Below are 9,657 nucleotides of genomic sequence, written 5' to 3'. Positions count from 1 at the left end.
TTTTAATATGAATATATTGTCACTGTCCTCAGACACACCAGAAGAGGACATTAGATCAAATTACAGATGGTTTTGAGCCACCATGTGGTTGCTGGGAATTGAACTCAGGACCATTGGAAGAGCAGCCAGTGCTCTTAACTGCTGAGCCATCTCTCCAGCCCCGGAGCTTTTTCTTAAAATAAGTTTTCCCCCTTAAGAGAGTGAACTTCCACATAGTTGCTAAGTTAGTTCATTTGTGTGAGAAGCGAGTGTGTGTGTGTGTGTGTGTGTGTGTATACATGCCAAAAGTATCAAAGGATAACTTTCAGGAATCTATTCTCTCTACACTGTGGGTTCATAGAATCTATGGAGACCTTTCTCAAAAACAAAACAAACAAAAAAATAAAAGGGTGAGGCACTGGAGAGAGAGACGACAGACACAGAGAGACAGAGAGGAGTTCAGCAGTTAAGAGCATTTGCTGCTCCTGTAGAGAACCCAGGTTTGATGCCCAGTACCCTCATGGCACCACATGACTGGAGACTGTTATTCCAGCTCTGAGAGATCTGACAGCTTCTTCTGGGGTCACCTTTGCAAGCACCAGGCAGGCATGTAGTACCTATTGATAATGCAGGCAAAACATTCATACACAAAAATAAACGTTAAAAATGAAAAAGCAACAAAACATGAGACAGGAGGGCTGTGTGGCCAAAAGGCCTTGTCAGAAGCCCCCTGGAGGCCACCTGCTATTCTTCCATAGAGCAGCTATTGAAAGCCAGGCACTACTTACTGGGCATGGAAGAGTGCTTAAGACCCAGCTTGGCCCTCCTGAAATTCACAGCCTGGGTTAGATGTGGAGAGGAGATAGGAAAGGCAAAGGAAGATTCCAAATTCATAACGTAGGCACCCTAAGCAGGCCTGGCAGTCGGGCTGAGGAACACTTTTCCTCTATGCATCCTCTGCCTCCTCCTTACATTCTTTTCTAGGGCTAGAAAACAGGCGAGCATGATCTATACCTCCAAAGCCTTGCTGTGGGTTTTGGAGCACGCTTCTCCTGCCGGTATCTGGTATCTGGGCTCCGGCTTTCTTGGGAGCTTGGCTCACCAGGTGGCTCTGCTGATTACAGTGTTCCCCTGTCCCACCGCATGGCCCAAGGAGCATGTGCTCTGTCGGTCTCAGCCCACATGTCACCTTCCCCGGAAGCCCCCTGCTCTCTTGTCATCCCTGGCCAAGATGGCTCTCAGTGTGTGCTTCAGGGTGCAGACTGCGAAGCAGCGCAGTATGAACGGAGCAGGCTTTGGCATCGGAGCCCCGCTGTGCTGTTGATTTTCTGGGAATGGCTCTGAGTCTGTTTCCTTCAGCATGTGTGAAATGTGCTGCGGGCTTCAGAGGGGAGTTGTAAAGCTGAATGAGCAAATGTATATAAGCAACAGTGATCAAGACCCAGGGCTGGGCAAGTGCTGTTTATACTTCTGAGTTCTTTTCTGCTTTCATCTTCTCTATATCCCAAGTTCCCAAGGACCCAAAAGAGGACAGGGAAGAGGAGGAAGCTATCCATGATGGCACTGAGCATGCATGGCGACCTGGCTGCTGCGTTAATCAGGGAAAGAAATGGTGACTCCGTGGGGAACGTTCTAGGCAGGCTTTCCGGACCCTTGAGCCTCGATCATAATCGCAGCAATGGTGTAGTTTCTATGTGACTCACGTCCACTCTGAGGAAAGCCACCCACTTCAACCTCATCTCTTGCAACCCGAGAGTCCATTCCAGGACCAAAAGCAGAGCTCCTGGAGAGGCTGCGGTGGGGGTGCCAGCAGGAACGTGCTGCCAACTGCCCGCAAGTGCCTCTTAATCTCACTCTGCTTCTGTCTCTGGATGGGAACGTGAGAGTGAGACCAAAGGGCCAGAAGGAGCATGCAGGAGTCTGCCACCTTAGCCCTTCCATCCTCTAGACCAGAGCAGGTGGGGCCAGCACCTGAGGCAAAGGACGCCATTTCCAATATGAACTGCTGACATCTGATGGCCCTGCACAGGCCAGCTAGAGTGTCTCTAGGATCAAAGAACAAGAGGAAGTTTCCAGGTGGCAGAGGAAATTGAAGTAGAGAGGCCAGAGACAGGTAGGTCTTGGGCAATTGAGCCACCTACAAGCTAAGGTAAGAGACATAAGTATAGTGTGGAAGTACGGAGGAGATCATAGGTTCCAGTCCAGTCTGGGCAACACGGCATCCTACCAGGAGTGACAACACACACTCCATTGAACTGGAAACTCAGACTTCCCTAGTCATTTTGGGCTTTGAATGCCCTTAAACCAACAGGCTAAGAAAAGAATAATAGTGTTAGGAGGGGTGATAGATGCAGATTACCATGGGGAAATTGGACTGCCTCTCCACAATGGAGGTAGGCAGGATTGTCTGGAGTGCAGGAGATCCCTTAGGGCATCTCTTAGTACTACCATGCCCTGTGATTAAAGTCAGTGGGAAACTACAACAGCTTAATCCAAGCAGGATGGCAAGGGATGCAGACCCATCAGGAATGAAGGTATGAGTCACTCCTCCAAGAAAAGAGCCAAGACCTGCTGAGGTGCTTGCCGGGGGTAAAGGAAATACAGAGGGGATAGTAGAGGAAGGTAGTTAGTTATAAATACCAGCTAGGGCCTAGTGACTAGTTGCAGAAACAAGGATTATAAAGTAATACGAATGCTTCTGTTTTATTTTGTTAAGAACACATTTGTATAGCTATTTGTGCTTTCTTCCAATTTCTTTAACATCAATCAGTATTTAAGTTGAGATACTATAAGAATGTTCCCAGGGGACATTGCCCCATTGTAAGTTTACAAATGTGCTTGCAATTGTACGAGGAATTGTTATATCATGTTAGGCATATTCATGAATTTTTTTTTTTTTTTTTTTTTTTTTTTTTTTTTGGTTTTTCGAGACAGGGTTTCTCTGTGTAGCTCTGGCTGTCCTGGAACTCACTTTGTAGACCNCTGGCTGTCCTGGAACTCACTTTGTAGACCAGGCTGGCCTCGAACTCAGAAATCCTCCTACCTCTGCCTCCCAAGTGCTGGGATTAAAGGCGTGCGCCACCACGCCCAGCCTATTCATGAATTTTTTTATTGTTTCATTTGAACATGAGATATTATTTGTGTCAAGTTGACAAGGGGTGAATTGTAGTGGCCATTCCTGGTTATCACCTTTAATCTGGGCCACACCTTCTGCTAGAGACCTACATAAGGACATTGGAAGAAGGAAGATTCTTTCTTCCTTGCCTGCTTGCCTTGTGGGATTGAGCAACTGCTAGATCCTTGGACTTCCATTCACAGCTGCTGCTGACCATTGTTGGGGAATTGGGACTACAGACTGTAAGTCATTAACAGATTCCCTTACTATATAGAGACTACCAATAAGTCCTGTGACTCTAGAGAAACCTGACTGATATAATCTTAAATTTTAAAAAAGAGGAGGAAGAGGAGAAACAGGATTAAAATAAAAATGAAAGCAGAAGCCGGAATGACTTTAGGCAGCAGATGAAGGGGCAGTGCTGTCTGTAAATGGAACTGAAGAGGTGAGTGGGACAAGAAGAGAACAGGATGAGAACAGAGTTAGACCTGCTGTCTTAGCTAGGCTTTTACTGCTGTGAACAGACACCATGACCAAGGCCACTCTTAGAAGAACAGCATTTAATTGGGGCTGGCTTAGAAGTTCAGCCCATTATCATCATGGTGGGAGCATGGCAGCATCCAGGTAGGCATGGTGCAGGAGGAGCTGAGAGTTCTACGTCTTAATCTGAAAGCTTCTAGCAGAATACTGACTTCCAGGCAGCAAGGAGGAGGGTCTTAAAGCCCACACTCACAGTGACACATCTACTGCAACAGGGCCACACCTTCTAATAGTGCCACTCCCTGGGCCAAGCATATACAAACCATCACACCTGCCTCCTGCCAATCAGCTCCAGGTCGTCTAATGAGAGATACTCCTTGTACGTGAGCCACGTTGACTAGGTTCCTATATCTTGTAGCTCAATAAGCCTGATTCCACTGTCTGTCCCTCTTTGGAACTTGGTTTCCTGAACTATCTAACAGTTCTTTCCAGATCATGGTAGCAAGGCAACAGGGTCTGTTGCTGGCAAATGAGATGGGGATTGGAGCACTGACATCCCAGCTCCCAAAATAGCTTGGTGGCTGGTTAGCGGATCCAACACACACCTGGCTTTGAACCTGAGCCCCATTGCTACAATCTGCCTCCCCCTTCCATCACAGCCTTTGTTGGTTACAAAGGAGAGGAAGCGCTTGGAGGCACTCTTGGCAGCATCCTCTGGCTGCTAAATGCCCTACCTGCCCCCTTAACACCTTCCCTGACCGCTTTAGCCTCTGCGACAACTTCACTGCCAGGCTTGTTTCAAAGAAAGAGCTACCCCAGGAAGATCTTGAGACAAAGACACTTTTCTTTGGCATTGACGTTTCCTGCCTCCCAGCTGCTTGGCTCTCGCGTCTGCCCTGCCTTCCTCCTTGGCTAGGAACCATGTGTTGGTGACAGGTCCTTGCTTCTCTATGGTGCTTTGTGCTTTTCAGAGCCTTTTCACAGGCTCTTGTTTGCTGCTCACAGAAACTCAGGGAGGGGCAAGAAAAAGTAGAAGATGCCACTTACCGTCCCCCACCTCTCCTCTCCAGTTAGAACTATTTTATGGGCTTTAGAGAGTGTCTTACGTAGACCTGGCTGCCCTTGAATTTTATGTGTAGCTAAGGATATCACTTTTGAGTTCCTGATTCTCCTGCTTCCATCTCCCAAGGGCTGTGGTTTTAAGCACATGACACTAGGCCAGCAAAACAATTTACTTAAAAAGTTTTTTTGATAGTTTTTGCCATGTGTCCTAGGCTGGCCTCCAACTTATCCTCCTGCCTCATCCTCCTAAGTAGTGAGATTACAGGCATTCAATGCCACACTTGGCTGATACACACACACACACACACACACACACACACACACACATATGAATGAATGATTTTCAAGACAAGATTTCTCTGTATACTCTGGCTCTCCTGGAACTCACTCTGTAGACTAGGCTGGCCTCCACCTGCCTCTGCCTCCAGAGTGCTGGGATTAAAAGCTTGTGTCACCACTGCCTGGCTTAAAAATAAATTTTAATTATCTCTATGCTACTTTTAGAACAGGCATGGTGGTACACTTCTCTAATCCTGACACTTGGGACACAGAAATAAGCAGATCTCTGTGAGTCCTACGCCAACCTAGTCTACACAGTGAGTTAGAGGATAGCCAGAACTACATAGTAAAACCCTGCCTCAAACAAACAAACCAATGAAAATATTGAAACTGAGTTTCTTAATGACTTGCCTATGATCACACAGCAAGTTAATGGCTAAATGGAATCTAGATAGTTTCCAGGCAAGGACCACACTTTAATGTCGTTATCATCTCAGGATTTGCCTGACCCCAGCTTGCAAAATGGTACTGACATAGCAAGAAATGGCCATGAGAAGTAACACTCCTGTAGCTGCTGATCAGGGTTTGCAGGAGACATTTACAATAACCCCTCCAGAGACCTGACTGCCCCACCATGGCTTGGGTAGCACCAAGAGACTGCAGAAGAAGTCTGGAATGGATGCAAGGGTTTTGTGACAGTTCCTCTGGTGTTGGCAAGGAGAAATGCTTCGAAAACACTTCCCATTTTGATTGGAAGGTAAATCAGAATTTAGAGGTTTCCCCCATTTTGTTCCTCTGTCAGGATGCTAAAAAGTAAAAATAAATGAGTAAGAAGCAGGTGCAACAGACCTTGACTTCTTTCTCCCTAAACTCTACTTTGTGACAAAGACACACTTTCCTGTCCCCTGTTTTGGGCTCCCTTGTCAACTGTGTCCAGGGGTTCATTGGATACTTTTGGAGCCCTCTGAAGCTGTCACAGCAGAGTCAAATTATCTCACGAGGCAAGCTGCAAGCTCTCTGTGAGGCAGTCCTAGGGCAGAGGTGCAGCTCAGTTGATACAGTGCTTATCTGGTATGCACAAGGCCCCTGTTTGATCCCCACACAGAAGAAATCTAGCATGGAGATGCATGCCTATAACCCCAGCACTCGGGAGTGGAGACAAGAGGATCAAAGTCGTTATTGAGGATGTATCAAATGTGAGACCTGCCTAGACTACAAGAGTCCCTGTCTCAAACAAAACGAAAGGAAATGACAGTTTTATTGGTGAGGGAGTGGCAGTCCCCCAGTGCTTGTTGGGGGTCTGCCCTCTCTTCTTGGCAGTGCCCTGGCTGAGTGCTCACCACACCCCTCTGACGGTTTCACCTCATTCCACAACAGCAAGACCCCATTGCTGGGGAGCCGGCTATTTCTGTCAGCCTTTTCTGAGGACCAAGACAAAACTGTGTCCGTTGGGGTAAAGACAAGGCACCAGAGCTCAAACAAGGAATTTAGCTCAGTGAAATGTTTAGGAAGATTCTAGAAGACCTGGAGGAGGGAAAAGAGTAAGGTAGAATAAACTTAGTAGCAGCAAGAAACTCCTACCACCCCAAGGCCTAGAGCAGTGGTTTTCAACCTGTGGTATTCGACCCCTTTGGGGTTTACATATCAGATATTTACATTGTGATTCACAACAGTAGCAAAATTGAAGTAGCAATGAAAATAATTTGGTACTTGGGGGTCACCACAGCATGAGGAACTGTATTAAAGGGTCACAGCATTAGGAAGGTTGGGAACCACTGCTCTCGGAGATCAGATGAGAGGGTGTGATCTGTGCTCCTAGAACAGGGTGTTTTGTTTTGTTCTGATGCTACAAGCAGGATGACCAGCGATCTCTGGGGCTCCAGGAACCTTCTGCCAGACCTCCAGACCACTGACTGTGACAGTGGTCGGCCTCCAACCCTTCCAGAGACTCCACCCTTAAGCACTAGCTGCTGCCAGAGTTCCAGCAGATGCGGAGAGAACAGCAGCTTTGCCTTTCAGACATCCAGGCTGCCAGCCTCTCTTCAGGCACCGAAGTTCCTACCGGAACTTTCTATTGGTCAACACGACAAGAATCCAGGTGGCAGGAAGAAATCTGGGAGATGTATTTGGTTGAGGTGTGAGGGGCGAATGCATGTTCAGCATTCTTCAGTACAAAGCAGTGTGGGAAGGCGTGTGGGAAGCTGAGAGCCAACAGATGAGTGAGTACAAGCACAAACACTATTGAAACTTGCAACTCATTTTGGTACCATTCATAGACCATTATAGAGTCCATAATGTATTGGAAGTGGGGGTGGTGGTGAGGATCAAATCTAGGACTTTGGGGCTGGCGAGATGGCTCAGTGGTGAAGAGCACTGACTGCTCTTCCAGTGGTCCTGAGTTCAATTCCCAGCAACCACATGGTGGCTCACAACCATCATGGGGTCTGATGCCCTCTTCTGGTATGTCTGAAGACAGCAACAGTGTACTCATATAAATAAAGTAGATAAATCATTAAAAAAAATACTAGGACTTTGTACATGCTAAATAAGTGTTCTACCTTTGCTACGTACTATATATTGGATTCTGTCTGTCTGTCTGTCTGTCTATCAGTCTATCAGTTTATCATCTATCCATCTCCTTTGTGTTGCTGTTTGAAATAGGATCTTGCTAAATAGCCTAGGCTGGAATTCTCTCCAGTGCTGAAGTTATAGGTATAACGCATGATAACCCATCCACTTCTCTCGTTCTACCAGCCCCTCAAGTCCTTTTGAGGACCTATGTATTATTAGGAGGCTTGTTTCATCTGGTAGAGCAGGCTTGAACCAATCAGGGCACTCAGTACTTCTAGCTGCAATGATTGGCTGGGTGGGCACGTAAACATAGGTGGTCCAATCAGAGTCTGGCAGAAAGACTCTCTTCCTTTCTACTTGTAAATGGAAACGTGCGACATTTAGAACTGTTGACAGGTGTCTTGGGCCAGTATGAGAAGTGAAACCTACGAAGGGAGTGATGATGGTGGTGGTGATGTTGCTGATGGTGATGGGGGATGTTGATGGTGATGATAATGGTGATGATGGGGGTAGTGATGATGATGATGATGATGATGATGACGGTGGTGGTGGTGGGCTCGTACGTAACTCACTGTAGCCACCAGAGGGAATTCCAGCAGAGTGGACCAGGCTCATGCACCATATAATGTTTCATCAGTTGTAAAACATGAGCAAGCGGGCTGGAGAGTGGTTGTTAAATGGTTAAGAGCATTGGCTGAGTTCAACTCCCAGCAAACACATGGTGGCTCATAACCATCTATCATGAGGTCTGGTGCTCTCTTCTGGTGTGCAGGCACACATGCAAAAAAAAAAAAAAGGAACATTGTATACACGATACATCACGATACATAAATAAACCTTAAAAAGTCACGAGCAAGCAGGGGCCACTAATAAGCCTTTTGGAGACTTTAAAAGCAAAAGACAGTTCTAGGAGCCTGCATTCCCCACAGTAACATCCTAGATGAGGACTTTGAAATATTCTTCACTGTGTCTTCAACAAGAAATAAGTTCTATGCACTTGGCTGGGGCTCAGCTCAATGCTCAGCCATCAGCAGAGGAGCTCCTTGCAGTAGATGGTAGTTAACACAGAGTGCTCTGGACTGAGAGCAGAGCCTGGGAGACTTCGGAGCGCTCAGCACTAAACGGGATGCCTTCATCAACTCCCCTCCCCCAACACACACACACACACACACACACACACACACACACACACACACACACGGCTCGAGGATCTACAAGAAAGAGGGGCAGAAGGATTGTAAGAGCCAGAGGCAGGGGATGTCTTCAAGAAAACAATTTTCCAGTATCATGGAATTCCTGATATATGTAGGAACACACAAAGACTATATGACAACGTATACAATCATATACACCTAAACAAGTTCAAATCGAACAAAATTACAACATGGAAAAGAGGAAGTGGATTCAAGTCCCAGACCTGGCCAAGGTGTAATTTGCAATCAATACCTGTGAGGAAAGGGAGAATCGTTTTCTCCCATGGAGTGTTGCCAGATATCAACCACACTCCAGGGCAGGTCCGGTACCCAGGAGTAGCTGGCCAACACAAATGGATAGGCATGCTTTTTTTGTGCACCTTTTGCTTTGTTTTGTTGTTGTTGCTTTGTTTTGTTTTGTTTTTGTCTTATTGGGTTTTTTGTTTGTTTTGAGTTTTGGGGTTTTGTGTGGTTTGGTTTGGTTTGGTTTGGTTTGGTTTGATTTGGTTTGGTTTGGTTTGGTTGTTGTTTGAGAGAGAGAGAAAAGAAACATGAAGTTGGGCGAGTAGAAAAGTGGAGGAGCAGGAAGGAGTTGGGGGAGGGGAAAGAATTTGATCAAATATATTGTATAAAAATGTTTAACTGAAAACAAATAAATACAGCCTGGAGAGATGGCTTAGTGGTTGAGAGGTCTGGCTGTCCTTCCAGAGGACCTAGGTTCAAGTCCCCACACCCACATTGCAGCTCACAACTGTCTGTAAATTCCAGCTCCAGGGGACTCTACATCCTCATTCATGCATCCACGGCAGGTAAAACACCAATAAAACAAAAATAAATAATAAATAATAGGTCATTAAATAATAAATCTTTCACTGTGACCAGTGCACATGTTGATATACACAGGGCTAAAACAAATTTTATAGTACTTTTCACAGTACGTAATCTTGCTTTGTGCAGGTTACTCCATGTCCCTGTCCT

The sequence above is a fragment of the Mus caroli genome, chromosome 4, assembly GCF_900094665.2.
Source record: "Mus caroli chromosome 4, CAROLI_EIJ_v1.1, whole genome shotgun sequence".
Lineage (NCBI taxonomy): Eukaryota > Metazoa > Chordata > Mammalia > Rodentia > Muridae > Mus > Mus caroli.
Note: the sequence above shows the minus strand (reverse complement) of the source record.